We start from the raw sequence: 19,376 nt of genomic DNA, 5'->3' as shown, positions 1-19,376 counted from the left end.
TGGTTGGGAAGTGTTTCAGTTTGCTTAGAATCTTAGAAGTTTTTTCTGCTTCCACTCTTATCCCTTCCATTTCAATCTAGCCAGTGTGGTCTTTAAAAAAACAACAACATTATCTTGTTTTTCACTTGCATACAGCCCTTCAGTGGTTTCTCATAGCTTTCTGCCAATTGTGATATTGTTTTGTCAATGTTTTTGTATATCCCACCATCTTCCCCATCTCTCTTCTATAGTGGAGAACCACTTTTCCATGGGGGAAACTCCTCCCATATTCCATATGGCCCTGAGGCTGTCAGGCATGGTGCCTCCACTTCTCCTTTCTTCACCCTCCACCTCTGTTCTAGCTACAGTTTTAGGAACACAGCCCAGGTTAGCCCAATCATTGTAAGGCATCCCCATGGACATAGTGATTGGCCTAATGGGTAGACATGTGACCCAAGTTGAGCCAATCAGAGTCTTGTCCTAATTTTATTTTCCAAATGGAGATAGAGAAGTAACCTTCTCTTCCTTTTGGACCATAGGGTTCTGAAGAGGTAGGCCTGGTGAATATCAGTTACTATTTTCCTACCTGATTGACAGAATCTGTCAGTGCAGGAGAAAATTAGGCCTACTTAATAAGAAATGCAGAAACAAAGAGAGATAATTAATTAGTTGAAAAGAAAGTCTTAATGATACTATTGGAGCTCCTGGATCCAGCCCTATCTGAAGCTTTAACTCCAGACTTCCCAATTTAGTGAACCCATAAATTGCCTTTTCACTTAGTTTGTGTTAGGTCTTTGTCACACATAACAAAGAGACTTGACCAATATGAGGCCAAATCCTTTACAAGGCTCTCTAAGACCCTGTGTGATCTGGTCACTGCCTATTTCTCCTCACATACTCTTTTTCTTTCTCTTGATGGCCCATCAATACAGAACTTTCAGTTTTTCAAAGGTTCCTGTCTCCTTCCTGTCTCAGGGCCTTCACACATGTCATTCTCCGAGATCACTTTGCTTGACGTATTCCTGCACATCTTTCAGGTGTCTCCATATAGATCATGCCCTTAGGGAATTCTTTCCTGACAGACTGATGAGGCCAGAGTCCTTGTCTCCCCTTCAGCATGAAGTACTCCTGTATTACCCTGTGCTTTTTCTTCTGAACACTTGTCACAGTAATAATGAACACATTCCTTGTTTACAATGAGACAATTCCTTGTTTACAGTCCATCTTCTTTGCTGGAATATAAGCTTCATGAAGTTACGGACCATTTGTCTTCATCATCATTGTGTATTTATTGCCTAGCACAGTGTTTGGCACAAAATTGGCTCAGTAAATATTTGCCGAGTGAAAAAAATGAACAGTTCAGTGTTTGACTCGAAAGCCCGTGCTTTCAGTCTCTGTGGGCTTTGGTAACTAATGAAGGAACACTGGTGGTCCTGATTCATAATGTGACTATAGAAGGCTCCTTGCGGGGAGCATAATTTAGTCAGGTATTTTTTTTTTAAAGATTTTATTTATTTATATGACAGAGAGAGACACAGCGAGAGAGGGAACACAAGCAGGGGGAGTGGGAGAGGGAGAAGCAGGCTTCCTGCTGAGTAGGGAGCCCGATGTGGGGCTTGATCCCAGGACTCTGGGATCATGACCTGAGCCGAAGGCAGACGCTTAACGACTGAGCCACCCAGGCGCCCCTAGTCAGGTATTTTTTTTTTTTTAAGATTTATTTATTTATTATTATTAGAGAGAGAGAGAGAGAGAGAGAGAGAGAGAATGAGTGGGGAGGAGGGGCAGAGGGAGAGAATCTCCAGCAGACTTCCTGCTGAGCCTGGAGTTCAATGTCACGACCCTGAGATCATGACCCTGAGATCATGACCTGAGCAGAAATCAAGAGTCAGATGCTTGACCCACTGAGCCACCAGGCATCCCTTAGGTATTTTGAGCTGGATTTCTACCTGGCCAGGCCAGTGTGGGCCTTGCTCCCAGGAGATGGCAGTGTTGTACAGTCTCTGACTCATCGAGCCTCCCAGACTCACTTATCTGAGGCCTGGGAGCTACCTTGCTGGACATTGACCCTTCATGTCCTGGAAGCCAAAGTCCATGGCCCTTTGAAATAGCTGTCTGTTCAAAGCAGCTCTGAAGCCGAGCTTTGTTTCAGGGACTGGCTGTTCCCCGTGCCACCCCCGGACAGCCCTCTGTTCAAATTCTGGCAAGATCCCTTACTGAGTAGCCCAGAATAAACGCCTTTACCTTCTCTCAATAAAGAATAGTAATGTCTACTTCTCAGGCTTGTGCTGAGTGATAGAGCCCACCGTGTGCAGACCTCCTGGTGCCCCGCCTGGTGCATAGTAGGTGATTAGGAAACCACAGTTCGCTTCCCTCTCCATCTCCCCCTCCCACTGCCATCACTGTGGGGCCATGTGCACTGGGTGGGAAAGTGCGAACGCCTCCTCAGCAGGTTTTTACTGGCAAATGCCTAAAAACAACAACCTTCTTCACTTCGCCCAAGCACTTTCCTCTCCCCAGCGTGACTATAAAGCGAGATTAAAAAGTGCCCCTAGTCACTGGAACACAACCCAGTCCGATAATCCACATCACCAGTCCCATCCCGGGGAGGCTGGCTGCTGGTACTGCTCCCAGTGCGGGGAACCAGGTGTCCTGGGAATCCCGAGATCTACCCCGGCCCAGAGGCCTTGGCTCCCTGTCAGTTCAGTTCTTTCTTTTGTGGTGGAGCATCTGGGCTGTAGCGCTGGAAGTGTTTTGGCCCCGGTGCTGGGGCCCTTATCTCTGTGCTGTGTGAGCCCCATTCCTGCCGTGTCAGAGCCCATTAGAGACCACTCTGCTGAGGCTTTTGAAGGAGTAATCAGCTCGTAGAGGGAAGGGGCCGTGCCAAGGCAGGCCAGATGGAGTAAGTAATGAAGGCCCCAGATTAATCTAACTTGTCTCTTTTTTCCAATATGAAGGCTCAACCCAAGAGCTTGGCAGTCTCAAGACAAATTATACTTGTCAGCTTCAAAGCACAAGTTCCCTTCCAAGTCAGAATGTTTGTGCTTTCTCTTTCTCACCGTCTCCTTCCCCTCTCTCTTGAAAAACAAAACAAAACAAAAAAAACCTGGAGTAAAAGATGGGGTGCACGTGAAATGTGGTGACATTTTTGCATCATTGTAATAATAAGAGCTTCCACTGGGCATCTACTATGTACCAGGCAACTGAGGCCTCAACACACATTCAACTCGTTTATTTCTCATCATAATCTCCCAAAATAGGAATATACCAGAACCCCCATTTTACAGATCAGGAAACCAAGGTTTGGAGAGGATGACTGGCTCAAGGTCACGTGGTTAGTCAATGTAGAGCAAGGATGGAAATCTGGGTTTGTGTTACTCCAGCCACTGCACTTGACACATTCTCCAGTGTTCGGAGCCGTTCATCTCGCTGACTTAAGTCTTCGCCTGAAGTCCTGCTCCTTCCTGATGTTGAAGATTCCCCCTGGAGTCTTGGGCTGAAAGCAAGAGGTAAGGAATGTGTTCCCAGAGAAGCATATCCAGAGGTACACTTTATAGCATCCTGGCCACTGAGATATATGGGGACAAAAGTCCCATGGTCAAATAAATTTGGGAACCACTGCATATAATTGATCCCCCCTAGCAGCACAAGTTATGTGGGCCAGCCAGACGTCCTGAAGGTAGGAGACCTGATGAGCTTTGCTTTACCCACTTGTTCCCTGAATTATTTGATCTAGTTCTGTGTTTCAGGGCACTCCTAGAAGCATCCCTGGGACTGAGTCCCGAGAAACCAAGCTGCCCCAGAGCCCTGCTCCTTACAGTGCTCAGACCAGTACAGCAGCAGCTGCTGGGAGCTCATGAGAAATGCAGACTCTCGGGCCGTGCCCCAGACCCGCTGGAGTCCCGGGCGATCTGAAGGCAGTAGCATCTCGGAAGCCCTGCTCTGCATTAGAGGATAGCCAAGCTAAGGTCAGCGGATCCGGAAGCTCACTGAGTCGCTTGGCCTCGTTCAGCCACCTAATTTTTTCCATGATGTCCACACAAGTGTTGTTCATTTGGAAAACCAAATTAAAGAGAAAGGTCAGTTTCTCCCTTGTCCAAACAGCTCTAGCCCCGCAACTGAACATAAACATGACATGAAGGAAGAATGCCATATTTAACTAGGGCCCACCTCAACGTTTTTGGTAATTCCTCATTAAGGAGAGTTACCTCTTTGGGCAATCGTTTTCTCCTTCGTTACACACATGCTGCCCCAGAACTGAGTTCCTATCATTTTGGTTAAAAATTTCCAGACGTTTGAGCCGAGCCAGATCTGGCAACCCTGCCATCTGCCACACTCACAGTCCACAGCCCCCGACGGGGAGACAGTCCCATGTGCTCCCATGACCCTCCATCTCTGTCGGGCCAGCAGCACTTGACCTAAGCACAGTCAGCCGGTACTCTGTCTGGCAAAATGTGAGCCATAAGAAGCAGTGAAGAAAGCCATGGCTGCCTAAGCTAGAAGGTTCTAACACAGACAGGAGCAGGAGAGGACGCAGATGGGCTAAGTGTAAGCCAGTGTCATGAGGGAACAGGAATTATGAGCTGGCAGGGGCTATGCGATGGAGACGAGACACAGAGAACGACAGGAAGCCGGCAGACGGCATGCCACTGGCCCAGAACTGGGCGATGAGTCATGCCATGTATTATTTCTAGGGCCGCTGTAACAAAGGGCCACGAGCCTGTGCTTTTTTTTGTTTTAAGATTTTATTTATTTATTTGACAGAGAGAGAGAAAGAGAGCACAAGCAGGGGGAGAAGCAGAGGGAGAGGGAGAAGCAGACTCCCCGTGGAGCAGGGAGCCCGATGAAGGGCTCGATCCCAGGACCCTGGGATCATGACCTGAGCTGAAGGCAGACGCTTAACGACTGAGCCACCAGAAATGTATTCTCTCACGGTCCGGGAGAGCAAAAGCCTGAAATTAAGGTGTCATTGGAGCTGCGCTCCCTCTAGCGGCTCGAGGGAAGAAATCCTCCTTGCCTCTCCCGCCTTCTGGGGGCTGCTAGCTTTCTGTGGCTTGTGACCACATCACTCCAACTCTGTCTCTGTGGCCACACTGCTGTCTCCTCTGTGCCAAATATCTTTCTTTTCCTGTCTTATAAAGACACTTGGAATTGCATTTAGGGCTCTCTTGTATAATCCAGAATAATCTCTCCATCTCAAGATCTTTACTTGAGTTATATCTGCACAGCAGAGGCATTGCTATGCCCTGCTTTGCCACAGCAGCCCCAGGGGACTAATGGACACGGAGCGTGTGGGAGGGCCCAGGGCTCTGTCTCAGACCCTTGCTCTTCTCTAATGCGGTGGCATCATCCAGTTCCTTGGCTTCAAACTGTCCATACACCAATAAATTCCAAATTAATATCTCCTGCCCAAGCCTCTCCCCGGAACTTCAAGCTTCCATATCCCACTGTCCATTTGTCATTTACTTGAGTGTTTTTTAGGCATTTCAAATTAATGTGGTTCAAACTGAAATCTGAAATGTTTCCTTGTACTATTGTAACAGTATTATTTCTTCCTGGTATGATGCTTAATTTTATGTGTCAGCTTAAGTAGGCCACTGGGTGCCCAGATATTTGATCAGACATTATGTCTGGGTGTTTCTATAAGCGTGTTTCTGGAGGACACAAACATTTTAATCAGTGGACTGAATAAAGCCGATGACCCTGTGCAGTGTGGGTGGCCCTCATCCAGTCTGCTGAAGTCCTGAATAGAATAAAAGTCTGGGTAAGAAAGAATGCTTTTTCTTTGGACTTGTTGCACCCCTGAAAGCAAGAGGCTGTCACCCACAGGTGTACCGGACTTATCAGTGAAAAGGTGGCTTCAGCTCTTATTCTTGCTCTTCCTGCCCAAACTGTCATGGTCACATCCAGAAACACAGCCTCACTGTGTCCCACCAGTGTTTCCATCAGGATAAGAACCATATTGGCTTTATCAGGTTGGACTAAGTGATCTTCCTGGAACAGATCATCTAAGACATTGACCTGATGCAAGAAACAGTGCTAGCTGTCCATACATTAAGCAACAACAACAACAAAAAAAACAAAAAGATGTGAAATAGTTCGTTGGTTATAGAAATCCCCTTTTTATTTATTTATTTGTTTATTTATCTATTTATCTATTTATTTATTTGAAATCCCCTTTTTAAAGTTTAGTGTTATTTTCTCAGTGGATTCATCTTTAAAATATGTGGCTTATTTTCCCTCATTATATACAAATATTTATCCTGGGAAAAAAAAAAGGAGAGAATTCTTGCTTTCTGCTTGACTATCTTCCAACAGGGACATCAGTCTTTTCTTGGACTTGGACTCAGACTAGAACTCCACCATCAGCTTTCCTGGGTCCCCAGCTTACCAACAGCAGATATTGGATCTCTCAGCCTGCATAATCATGTGAGCCAATTCCTCATAGTAAATTGCTTTATCTCTCTCTCTACATATTTATACATCTGTATCTATATCTTTCTATTTCTGTCTGTCTGTCTATCTATCCGGCATGTATCTCCCCACACCCATCTGTATGTATCTCCTATTGGTTCTCTTTCTCTGGAGAACCCAAACTGGTACACTTGGTTTTTCCCATCTCAATAAATAATCCCCGGCCATCCATATGCCCAAGCCAAAAATTATCCTTCAGTTCTTTCTATCCAATGCATCTAAGAGTACTATCAACTTGGTCTCAGAAACACATCCTGAACTCTCTACTTTTCTCTTCTCCACAAGTACCAGCACAGCCCGAGCCCCCCACCACCCCAAGCCCCCCCAGGACCCCCCGCCTGCTGCCCCCCTGACTGCCACCCCCTAACCAGATTACAGCAACAGATTGCCTTTAGTGGTGCTGCTGCTGCTTCTGCCTCAGCCTGGTTCTCCACACGGCAGCCAAAGTGAGCTCTTAAAAACAAAGTCACCACACATCACTCCCCTGTTTACAGCCCTCTTAAGGCTTCACAACATACTTAGAATAAACCCCAACCTTCTAGCCCTAGCCAAGAAAGCCCACATGGTCTCCCCTGTCTGCCCTTCAGCCCTCTACCCTGGCCTCTCGCAAGTCCTCGAACAGCTAACTTTCTTTTGGACTGACTCTTTGCACTAGCTGTTTCCTCTTTCCAGAATCCCCTGCATCCCCAGCACAGCGCACCTCCCCCCCCCCCCCCCCCCCGCCAGTATTCTCTTGAGGCAAATGTGCCACCTCAGAGAAGCTTTCCTCGGCCAATCTTTCTGAAGTAGCTAGTCACTATCCCATTAGCATATTACAATTGTCAGCGCGGATCGCATTTGTTACTAGCAAAGAACTTTACTGTCTTTTTGTTTATTCATTTCTTTCTTTATTGCCTTCCCCCCATCAGGGTATAAACTTCATGAGAAAGAAACAAGATCTGTCTTGTTCACTACTCTATAACCAGTTCCTAAAACAGAACCGGGGCCATGGTGGGCATGGGACAAACATTTATTAAATGACTGACGCATGGCTTTGAGAGGCATGGTTATGTTCATGCCTCTTTGGAGCATGTGGATAGATCAGCCTGATTAAAAACAAATATTGGGTTCGATAAACGTGGGCTCCTGGCACATAGTTGATATGTGTAGAAACACTTCCAGTGCCCCATGTCACGTCTCCTTAGCTTGCTTCTGATTTCAGCTGTAGCTATGGCAGGCAGTTCTGTGGTAGGCAAAGCTGATTACTGAGCTTTTCTTAGGGCTTTTGCAAAGAACAGAAAAAGGAAGGGAAGGGAAGAAAAGGAAGGGACAAGAAAGGGGAAGAGATAAGAGGAAAAGGAACAAGGCACAGGCAGAGCCCAGAAGAGTTAGGAAGGTCATGCATCTGGGGCAAACTTCAATACAGGGGATGGAAATTGATGGATAAAAGGCCTTTGATCTTCTGGGGCGCCTGACTGACTCAGCCTATAGAGCATGCAACTCTTGATCTTGGGGTTGTAAATTCAAGCCCCATGTTGAGGCTTAAGAGATTACTTAAAAAAAAAAAAAAGGCCTGCATCCTCCAGTGGGACTATCCTGAGGTGGTATTCTTCACGATTCCTCAGGGAGTTCCCAGCAGAACTAGACCACAGCTGCACGTAGCAGAAACTAGCTTATACCCTCTATTAGTGGTTCCTCCTTCTCTGTCTTCCGCCTCACATCCCCCACTACCTCCTGCTCTCTTTCTCACCTCCCAAATATACTTCTTGCATCAAAATCCTTGTCTTGGGCTCTCTTTCAGGGTCTCCCAAACTAAGGTAGTGCTTCATAGTTCTTGAACACATGAATGGTTCAATTGTGGTAGACAATTTCAAAGCAACTTAAGAAGCATTCCTCACCACAGTCTTGAAAAATATTATTAAAAGCTATTCTCAACTGCCCAGATACCTTGTAGATTATGTATTTTTATGCTTCTCCCTTTTGTAAAGAAATAGGTACTCATTGTGGAAAATATCCATTTATAAAAGGATAACAGATTGGCGTTCTTAATTTTCCAAGGTACAGTCTCTTTCATGGAACTCATTTAATTGTTAGATTCTAATTATTCCAGTCTGTGTGACCTTGACCAAAACACTTTACGTTTGTTGCCCTGTGTGTAAAATGAATGGGCTAGATAGCTACTTTCTGAGGTGTATTTCAGTTCTGAGGTTCTGGAGGTCTATATGCAACTAGGTAATATTTGCTGAGGACAAACACAGTCCTGCTTAGAGGGCAAACACCTCCTACGGCCAGAGGCAGAGGCACCACAAAGCTAATGGAGCTTAAGCTTCAGACTCCCTCACTTACAGTGTCTCACCGCAAGGCCCTGAGAAGGACCCTCGCCATGTGCTCACAGGGTCATGCGCTTTTGTAAAATGTGCAATACTAATACAGTTCCTTCTTGTTTTTCTTGAAGAAGATCCCCCCCAACCCAGGTTTAACAAGCTTCAAGCTGTACAAACCTGTATCTGTCCATGGCCATGTCCTGTGCTTTGGGTAATTCTGCTGTGGCTCCACACTGTGACCTCCCTCTAGCTGCCACAGCTGCTGGGCCATGTGGAGAGAGATTCTTTCCCACTCATAGGCACGGGTTTGCCATAAAAGTAAACAATGGTGCCTTCAGGTTTCAAAATGGCCGTAGCTTTGAAGTCTCTGAGAATCAGTGTGCTGAGCTGTGTTTTGGATTTTAGAAACTGAGTGGGTTGAAATTTTGTTTTCTGGCCTGTCGTGTGTTTGTTAGCATACTTTAATCCGGACTACTCTGTCTCCCTGAAAATGGTTTTAATGAATGATAGGTTTTGCTTATTAGGTAGGCTCCTGGCCACGAAAAGTTCCCTTATTAATAAGCCTTGTGGTGTTTATTTATTTTTAATGTTTACTTCTCATTTATTAAATGCCAGGGACTGTGTTAAGAGCTATATACGCATTGGTTCATTTATTCCTCTGGAGAATGCTATAAGGTATTATCCTCATTATACAGATGAAGAAACCAAGGCCCAGAAACGTTAAGAAAATTGCCCCAAGTCACACAGCCAGGAAATGGTGAAATGCAAATTCAAACAAAAGTCTTTAATCTTAACTACTGTACCATCTTAACTCTAAAGGCAGGTGAAACCCTCCGGGAAATATGTCCACAGACTCTTTGAAGTGACACATTTGAGGGACAACATTGGTTTTCAAGTTGAGATATTGATATGCTTATTAACAATCACTCTAATTTTCGTGTTCATGGTTTGTAAGTGCTATCATGCCATATATGCAGTGGCATCTATCCATCCATTTTTCACCTACCTGTCTGCTCATCCCTCCCACTGTCCTTTCCTTTATCCATCCACCTGCCCACCTACCTGTTCATCCACTCATCCACCTACCCACCTACCTATCCGCTGATCCCTCCCTCCCTCCATCCATCCATCCATGTACTCACTCATCTGTCCATCCATCCATCCTACAGTCCTCCATGTACGAGGACCTCTTCTAGGTGCTGGCATCCTGTGACACGTTGCCTTCCATATTGTTTCCCACGTTCAGAAGGACTTCTCTCAGGGATGTCTGGGTGTCTTAGTCATTAAGCATCTGCCTTCAGCTCAGGTCATGATCCCAGGGTCATGGGATCAAGCCCCGCATCGGACTCCCTGCTCCACAGGAAGCCTGCTTCTCCCTCTCCCATTCCCCCTGCTTATGTTCCCTCTCTCACTATCTCCCTGTCAAATAAATAAATAAAATCTTAAAAAAAAAAGAAGGACTTCTCTCTTCCTCTCTGCCCATCCAGATCCTACTCAGCTCTCACATCCAGTTCAAGTCCTTCATTGTCCTTAAAGTCTTCTCTCACTACATTAATCCAAATGAGCTTAGTGTAACTCTGGATTGGATGTAATATTAAAGAACAGAAGACTCAGAATTCAACAGACATGGGCTCAAATCCCAGTTCTGCCCCCTCCATAACTATGTGAGCAAATTGCTCCTTTTGAGTCTCTGGCTTCCTCTTGTAAATTAGAAATGGTAATAATGAGAATAGTAGTAATGATAATATCTACCTCATAAGGTGGTTGGAAGATTAAATAAGGAGCCGAATGTAAGTTAGTTAGCAGGCTGTAGATGCTTAATACAAGTTATTTCCTCTCCTCTCCCCACTGCCTCTCCTCTCTAAAAAATTGGCCGAAAGATCTGTACTACACCTGATTCAAATTCAGGCTGTTAATTGTTTAATGTGTATAAATCATTTCCCTGGTAAGAAGCCTATTAATTCCTCAAATGCATAGGACACATCTTATGCATCTTTGGCATCATTCCCCCTGCGCAGGGTTTCAATATGGTGCTAAGGGCATAGTGAACACGCCACAGTTGTCAGGTCAAATTCAAGTCAGTGTTTGACCCACTTCTCTCAGTTGTCAAGAAAAAAAAAGTCAGAAAGCTGCCCAGAAGTTTCTCGAGGCCCCCACCTCAGGCCAGCGCTCCCACATGCATGCTTGCTCTGAATCCCCATGTTCATGTCCTGGGGTTCTTGCCATCATTGTGGCTCTTGCCATCATTGTGGCTCTTGCCAGATTGTTCTGAGAGCAGTATAGCTCCCACCCCCGGTTTGGGGAAGGGGTAGGGTTGGGGTGGAGAGAAAGGCAGATGCTGAAGCTATGTCCTACATCTCCCTGACGTGCAGGACTCACCTTGGCATCTGGCCCTGGAGCCCCAAAGCTCCTGCCAACCGGGGTCTCTTCATGCCAGAACTAAGGACACCAAAGGGAAGGCAGAGCTCCATGCAGGCAAATGGAGCTGATTCAAGGAGCAGGCCAGGCAGCAGCCGGCCAGGATGCTGATCTACACAAGGGACTAAATTAGCGAACTATAAGTTGCATCTGCCTCTACTAAGGGAGATGACATCTATCCCTGGGAATGAAAAATGTTCCCTGCTGTCCCCTGCCAATCACCGTTGCGTTTTTGTGAAACTCACCCTTAGTCATAATCTGATGAGGTTCTGAAAACCTTTGAATGCTTAGTGCTATGTCCTGGGAACTTATGACTTATTTTATCATCTAAATTTAAAAATCCTTTAAAGTGCCTCCTTAAGAAGTTGACGTCAGGAAGTCAGCAAAGAAAACTGAAGAGAGAATCAGAAATTCTGAAAGGGGGAAATTTTTGACAAATTTTCCTGAACATTGATTCTGCTTCAGACCTTGTCATTAAGTTGTTTCTGTAAATAGTATTTATTCATAGGAAATCTATATTTGTTCATAATATTTATCCATAGAAAATTGCAAGCCCCACTTAACGACTGGTGAATAAGTAATCAGAGAATAATGATTTGAAAGCACAGCAAGTGATTGCCATGTGAGTGTGCCCCCAAGGGCAAGGATGTGAGCTGTGTGCAGTTTGTCTTGATTGGCGTTTTCCCAGAGGCCAACTCCAACACCAGAAAAATGTAGACAGTTTATTTAGGAGGCGATCCCAGCACCAGGAGGCGGGTGGGGAGGCCAGACAGGAAAGGGATGACAGTTTTATCACATACTAGCTGTTGGCCTTGGACACTAGTTAAACTCTCAACCTTAGTTCTCATTTATACCTGCAGCTAATTCCCACCTCATGGTTCTGTGAGAACGAAATGAGAGAATGTATGTAGGTGACTTTCCACTATTGCATGTAACAAAGCTGAATATGTGGCTGGTATCGTTCCCAGGACCTTGGCTGTTGGGCTCTCCTCAGTGTACTAAGCATCTGGCCGAGTGGCTGGCACAGAGCAGGTGCTTGAGAAATAATAATTAATATAATTAATATAGTATATAATATATTAAATAATTATACAATTATATAATATAATTATATACTATATTATAATAATTTAATAATAATTAAAGTAATCATTTGCTTTTTCTGTATGTCAATTAACTCATCACCTTATCTCCTTCTTCTTATATTTTTTTAAAAGTAGGTACCACACACAGCAGGGAACCCGATGCGGGACTTAAACTCATGACCCTGAGATCAAGACCTGAGCTGAGATCAAGAGTAGGACGCTTAACTGACTGAGTCACCCAGGTGCCCCTCACCTTATCTCCTTCTGTCCAAGAGTTGTTGGAGTTTACTTCCGATGTCCTGAATTGAAAAAATTCTGCTAGAACTTAGGCTGGGGACATATTTACTGATCTTGCGTCCAGTACTGTGGTAAGCACTTTCTATGTATAAGTTTTTTTAATCCTAAGAACAGGGTATTAGATTGAACCATAAGGAATTGTCATTTCTTTAGGTCAAAATGGTTAAATATCAACAATTTCATATGCTTCTACCCTATACATGGGTTAAGTCTTATTATTGTTATTCTCATTATATAGATGAGAAATCTGAGATTTGAGAGGGTAACTTAATCATGATCTCAGATCTGTGCTTCTCAAATTGTATTGTGCATATGAATCACCGGGGACCTTGTTACAGTGCGGATTCTGCCTCAGTAGGTCTGGGGAGGGGCAGAGTCTGCATTTCTACCAGTTCCCAGGTGGTGCCTGTTGGTCTGTGGACCACACTCTTTGAGTAGCAAGGAGTAGATAATAACTGACTTGAGTTTACCTGATCCTTAAAGGACCCCTAGAGCTGAGATGGGGATCAGATTAGGAGACTACCAAGCATCTTCTACTACATCAATTTTTTATAAAGGGACTTTCCTTGCTTTCAACTTTATTGAGTGGTTACTATGCATTGAGCATGTGCTAGACACCCATTTGTGGATCAGAAGACTTCCCTCCTCCCTCCCTCCCTTCCTTTCTTTCTCTCTTTGGCTTTCTGGGAGACCAAGCTTGAAATAGAGGCTAGAAGCAAGACAGCTCCAGAGGTCAAGAAGCCAGAACCCCAACCCCCACTGTTTTATCAAGAGCCGTGTCTCTTTCACTGCCTCCCGATGCAGATATGACCACTCCAGCCAAAGATACCCTTCTGTTCCCCACAATAGCTGCTACTAAAAGAATTTTAATGACCATTCACTTTTCCATCATCCCTTCAGGAGTCCAAGTCAAGGGCAAGAGTGATCAGTTGGCTGATCTTGAGCTATATCTAGGACAATGGCTGCCAGGGGACCAGGAGAAGGCAGGGCTCGGCACCTCGCAGGCTGCTCTAGCGGGCAGTCCCCTAATAGACAGAGGACTGATGCTGGACAACCTGATCTACAAATGTCCACCACAGCTAGGCAGCGCTGGTCTCCTTTAGTTTCCCTTCTGGAACAGAGAAAATGCCTCGGCTCTGTGCAATTACTGAAAACCTCAAGGAAAAAAAGTGGCAAGTACAGCCTGTGAACCTGAGAGCCTAATGACCACAATTTAAACAACGCCAAGCTTTTTAATTCTTCTCAGCTGCAGGAGAAAGGGAGAACGGAAAAACAAGGATTTCACCCTAATTTTAGAATCTGCTGATGAAAATTCTGAAGCACTTGTTGATGACTAAATGGTTCTGTAAACCAAATGTGGCTTTCTGCGGCTCCCTCCCACCCTCCCCCTTCTATCCCCCTTTCGTGCTTTCATTCGTTTATGCACATTAGTATGTAATAAACTTTTATTGAGTACTCTCTATGTGTCAGGTGCTGTGCTAGGTACAAAGGAAACAAAGATGAACAACAAGGAATTCCTCAGAAGGAGCTCCGAGCAATGAGAATTGAGGATATGATCATGATAAGCTGAAAGTAGGAGTTATTGTACAGCTAGTGCTGGAGAGCTCTGAGAATGGGGGGAAAGCTTTTTGTTTAGGTGAGAGAACTCCTTTTGCCTCTGGACAGCAGATTTGCTGTTAACAGCAAAATGTTTTTAGCTGCAAAGGCATCCGGCCATTTTCAAGGCAAGAAGCTCCCAGCTCTAACCTTACAGAACAAGCCACCCTCCATCTGTCACCAGTAGGGGGCGACAACGTGATGGATTAAAGTTGGTCCTGGAGAAGGAACCCTACAGGAAACATCTAACCTCCTCATGTAGGAGCTGGAAAAATAAAGTCTGGCAATAATATATATGTGTTACATATATATTTTTTCTCTCAGCTGTTTCAAAACTTTACAGTCTGTTCTTAGGGCGTAGGTCTTTATGGTAGTGAGGGCAGAAATTCACATAAAGACATCAGGTCCCGTGTAAAATCAGTGGGATTTAGGCTATAATAACAAGAGTCCAGGGGAACCAAAAGCCTAACAAAAATATATTCCCCAGGGTTAAGATATAACTGTCCTTATGTACCAATCAATCAGCAACATTTAGAGAGCAACTACTTGGTGGTGTTCTAGGGACCCAGGTGGCATTCAAAGAAGGCAACCCCCCTTCAAAGGAAGTACAAATATCAAGCTTTTTAAAAATTGAGTACATAACAATAAGCTGAACATTTTTGTTCTGGGATCTACTTTATAGGGTATGAAAGTAAATGGGATCTGCCATGACTGCTTCTGCAATGTAGCTTTGGGTTGCCGCCTTCCACAAACTTCTCCTTACTCAAGACGATGCAAGATTGATTTCCATCGCTGAATGGTCTCATTCATCAACCAATTAACCTATAGTGCATAAGCACCCAGGCTCTGGCGGCAGTTTGTTGGGGCCCTGAGATCTTCAAGGCATTTTCTCTATCCAGAAGGCACTTGCAGTCCAGCTAGAGTAAAACGTGGGGGCAGACAGGCTATTTTATAACAACCGAAAGAGCCAAATGGGTGCTTGGGTGGACAGTCAGGACCGCAGGAGACTGGCTCTCGCAGGGGAGGAAGTGTGAGCTTGCAGGTCAGCGGGGGCGGGGAGGGGAGCTGGACCGTCTGTGCTGGGGGCTGACCCGACACAAGTCCTCATTCACCACCTCACTGGGAAGCCAGGGGGCTGTAGAGACAGAATACTGGGTCTCATCCTGGAACCAGCTCCTCATCTCTGTGGGAACTTGGACAAGTTTGTCTCTCGGAGCCTCAGTTTCCTTATCAGTTAAGTGGGAATTATAATAACAGTGCTGACTTCATGGGGTTATTGTGTGGATAATTCAGGCAATCCATGAAAGATGTTTTAGTCCAGCTTCTGATACATGATTAGCTTTTATTATTTTGATGGTACCTCAGTTTCCTTTTCTGTAAACTGCTGATGACAATGATCCATATCCCACAAGACCATTGTAAAGATTAAGTGTAATAAAGGATGTAAATTGCTAAGCATGGTTCTTGGCACGTAATCCGTATTTAAGAACTACTGCTAGTGGAAGAGAAAGATCACTTCAAGCCGAGAGAGTCAAGGAAGGCTTCCTGGAGGAAAAGAGCCTTGAACAATAGTCTAGAATAGAGAAGGAGGCATTCTAGGCAGGACACAGACATCTAAGCAAGGCATGGATGTGGGAATATAAAAGGTGTGCTCAATAGAGGGTAAGGTCCCTGAATGGAGCACCTGATCAAATCAGAAACCTAGAAAGACCATTAGACTCAGCGACGGCCACACTGCAACAACCAAAATTGTGGCTGGGCTCATGAGACAAATCTCTTTGATAAAGCCAATTCCGTCTCTGGGCCTCAGCTTCTGGTCTGGAAAGATTGGACAGGAACAATTCCTCATCAGGGACTCCTCCAGTGCTAACATTCTCCATCTGAGTCCAAGTTTGTTCCACTGTGGATTAAAATAAATACGTGAGCATACATGTTTACACAATCCCAGAGGACGCTGAAATTCACGTGGAATGTCCATGCTTACACCAGGAGGCCAAGTTTCTGTAGAGTCTCTCATTCATTCTTTCATCCCTCCATCCATCTAGTCATCCATCAAATGCTTACTGAGCACCTGCTGTGTGCAAAACACTCTTCTAGATGCTAGGCTTTCTTTCTAAAACCAGGATCTGACCATGTCACAGCCCTGCTTAGATACTTTCAATGACTTCCCATTGCCAAGCGCAAATTTCAAGTCACACACACCAGGTAGTCGCCCACCTGCATGCTTTTCTTTATGCAGTTTCCCCTCTCTGGATTGCTCCTCTTCGTGATCCAGATGTCTTTGAGATGTCTGTCCCCTCCTCTCTGAAGCTGTCAGCAAGGCTGCCTCAGTTGCCACCCCTACCCAAGGCCGGCATCGTGCTCTCCCCTCTGTGCTCACACAGCACTTTGTATCACCTCTGTTACTGTACTTGTCACCTTTTACTTTAACTCATTGTTTGTGTGGTTTTCTCTCTGGCTGGATTTTTAATTCCAGGAGGCAGGGACAGAGTTTTATTCCTTTGTAACCTCAGCACCTAGCTTCCTGCTTGGCACAGGGGACATAATGAAGTCTTCGATGAATTTGCTTATTGAGACTTTGGAAGTGGTTGAGAAGCGGGGTATGAATAGTAGTGACAATAATAGTAACTCTCTTATGTCATGTATTTCTCACATGCCAACTCTGAGCCAAGAGCTTTAGATCCATGATCTGTTTGGTTTTAGTCCCCACAATGTCCTGTGAGGTCGGGCGACAGGACTAGTGAGGGGCACAGCGTCTCTGGAGTCAGAGAGGCTGGGGTATGAGTTTCACCTGCATGAAAGCCTGGCATAGCCCTGCACTTTGTGCCCAGCAGGTGGGGGCTTGGCTAAGGAGGCAAGAGGGGCTAAAGGCTCTCTCTGTTTGCCAAACCAAGCTCTCTGGATCAGGGCTGCATCTGACCAGAGGAAAAGGGCTCCTTTTCCAAATGTGAAGAAAAGACACCCTATGGGTAAGCACTGGCCTCACCTGGCTCCACCTCTTGCCAGTGGTGGCCCTACACACATTCCTTAACTCAGTTTTTGCGTTGATCCCTTATCTGCGGAATGGGGGTATAGCACCCCAGCCTCAGAAGGTCCTTGTTCGGGTGAAGTGGGATAACACATGTGATATGCTGGCACCTGTCTGACATTTGTATTCAGCAGATGTTGGTTATTGTTGTTATTATTAGTGGTAATAGCCCTATTTTCCAAACAAGAGAATTTCAAGAGAAAAGACTTGGCAGAGAGAAGAACATAAGGGCATTCCTCCATTTAGGGGCATCAGAAGGAACCAGGAAAGAGAAGTGTTGAAAATGTTGAGCAAGAGTGAGTTAGAAGAGAGGCTGGTCAGGTGTCAAATGCTCTGAGAGATTAAGCGGGGAGAGGCTGAGAAAAATCCCCCGGACTTGACAGTTAGAGGTCATTGGTGACCTTTCTGTGAAAGTATCAGGACAACGGCAGGAGAGGAAGCCAGATTGCTGTGGGTTAAGGAATCAGTGACTGATAAGGTAGAAATAGTAACTCTGGCCTATTCACCAGAAATCGGGTCGTGAAGGGTCAGAGACATAGGTCGGTTGTCTTAGTGAGATACAGGATGGATAAACAGCCCTCTCTTACATACTTTATTTAGGGAGAGAAGCATCCCCTTCAAAGGGCCACATCAACGGAGCTCTCAAAGAGCATGGGCCACCCCCTCCCCCTGAACCCTAAATCTGTTTGGAGCATCTGGCAATCTGTCCAGACTGCTGGGATGACAAGGAGGATGACTGCCCAGCTTCTCGGTGGGACTCTCTTTTCTTTAAGGAGAGAGGAGTGTTAAATGCATTTTTTTGGGCAGAGGACAGTCAACAAGATGAAGGTGCAAAACAGATGACAGGGTGGGATGGATCAGCCACATGGATGGATCCATCCTCTGGGGTGGTGCAAATGGGGAAAGCAAGGTTACCCTTTCCCCAGTCACATAGACAAGTCAAGGATGTGGCAGAAGGAAGTTGAGGAACTCTCGGAATGGCCTATATTTCTGGAACAAAAAGAGGCAAAGTCCCCTGAGAAAGTGACGAGTATGAGGTGAAGGGCAGTGCATCCGTCAGGATAGATTAAATGCTATAACAGGCAGTCCCTGAGTTTTAGTGGCTTAGGAGAGGCCTTTGTTTTTGACTCAGGCTCCACACATTTTATGGCTTTTCCCATTTTGTGGCTCCTGTAGGATCTCAGAGTCCTGTTCTGGGCCTTCTGCATCTGCTGGCAAACACAAGAAGAGAGAAAGACTGTGGAGGATTGTGTAGGAGACTTTGTTGGCCACTCTGGGAAGTGTTGTACACACCACTTTGCCCACATTCCATTGGCCAAACCTCAATCACATGGCCACTCCTAACTGCAAGGGAGGCTGGGAAATAGTAAATGGTGTGTACAATATGGTCTTGCCTATACTTTCAGTGCCTAGCCCATTGCCTAGAATAGAGTGGATGCTCAGTAAGCACCACTGAATAAATGCAGAGATGAACATTCTCTCATCTGTGCATCATCACTATTCCACCTGCGCCTTGCTTCAGGTTCAAAGACAATATAGACCCAATTTCCTAAATATGAGCTAAAGGTTGGGCTTGTACTTAGAGTTATTCCTCCTGTGATGCTGAAAGGCTGCAGGGATCCATTCATAATTAGTACCAGGATGTTTGCTTCCTGCGTTAGGCCTGAGGTATGTGGTTAACGAATCTGGTAGAGGGATGCTGACTTGTTGTCAGAGAGATAAAGATCCGGGTCTTTCTTCCAAAGCCCAGTGTTATAGCAAGTTGAGTTAATCAGCCAGAAAAATACATCAACTAATCCCTGAGCTATAATTTCCAACCCAAATATGAGCTAACCAGCCCAAGGTTTTGCTAACCAGATTTTAGCTGAGCTATCTGGCGCCTTGCTACACTAGCCAGTCCCAAGATGAATAGACAGGTCACTGAGATAACCATCCTCCTGTTAAGCTAGCTAGTTCAAAATCAAACTATTTGTCCTGAAGTTACCACTGAATCACCTATATTCTACAGAAAATGTTTAAAACCCAGGACTGGGATTAATCTTCTCCATGACCTTTATAATGACCCCTTTTATGGATAACATGAGCTCTAGAAAGGGAAGGAAAGCTGGTGATATGAGTCATAACTTCCCTAAAGGGCAAATAAAGGGCTCCTTATCAGGCTGGCAAAGCTTGCCTGTAAGGAGAGCATGACGTGGA

The 19,376-nt window shown here is 45.3% G+C and overlaps 1 long non-coding RNA gene across 1 annotated transcript in view; it reads left to right on the top strand.

Annotated features, from left to right (window-relative positions):
• The first annotated feature begins 2,280 nt into the window (after positions 1 to 2,280).
• Positions 2,281 to 19,376, top strand: part of LOC114212112 (uncharacterized) — a 50,850-nt gene continuing 33,754 nt past the window's right edge. Inside the window, exons 1-3 of the long non-coding RNA XR_003609902.2 lie at positions 2,281 to 3,488; positions 3,729 to 4,058; positions 12,395 to 12,627. This is a non-coding gene — a long non-coding RNA (uncharacterized LOC114212112). The remainder of the gene's footprint in view (positions 3,489 to 3,728; positions 4,059 to 12,394; positions 12,628 to 19,376) is intronic.

Source organism: Eumetopias jubatus, unplaced genomic scaffold (genome assembly GCF_037043125.1).
Source record: "Eumetopias jubatus isolate StellerSeaLion01/CBP00866 unplaced genomic scaffold, mEumJub1_p1.0 scaffold_4, whole genome shotgun sequence".
Taxonomy (NCBI): Eukaryota; Metazoa; Chordata; class Mammalia; order Carnivora; family Otariidae; genus Eumetopias; species Eumetopias jubatus.
The sequence above is the reverse complement of the archived record's forward strand: the minus strand, read 5'-3'. Positions and strand labels throughout refer to the sequence as shown.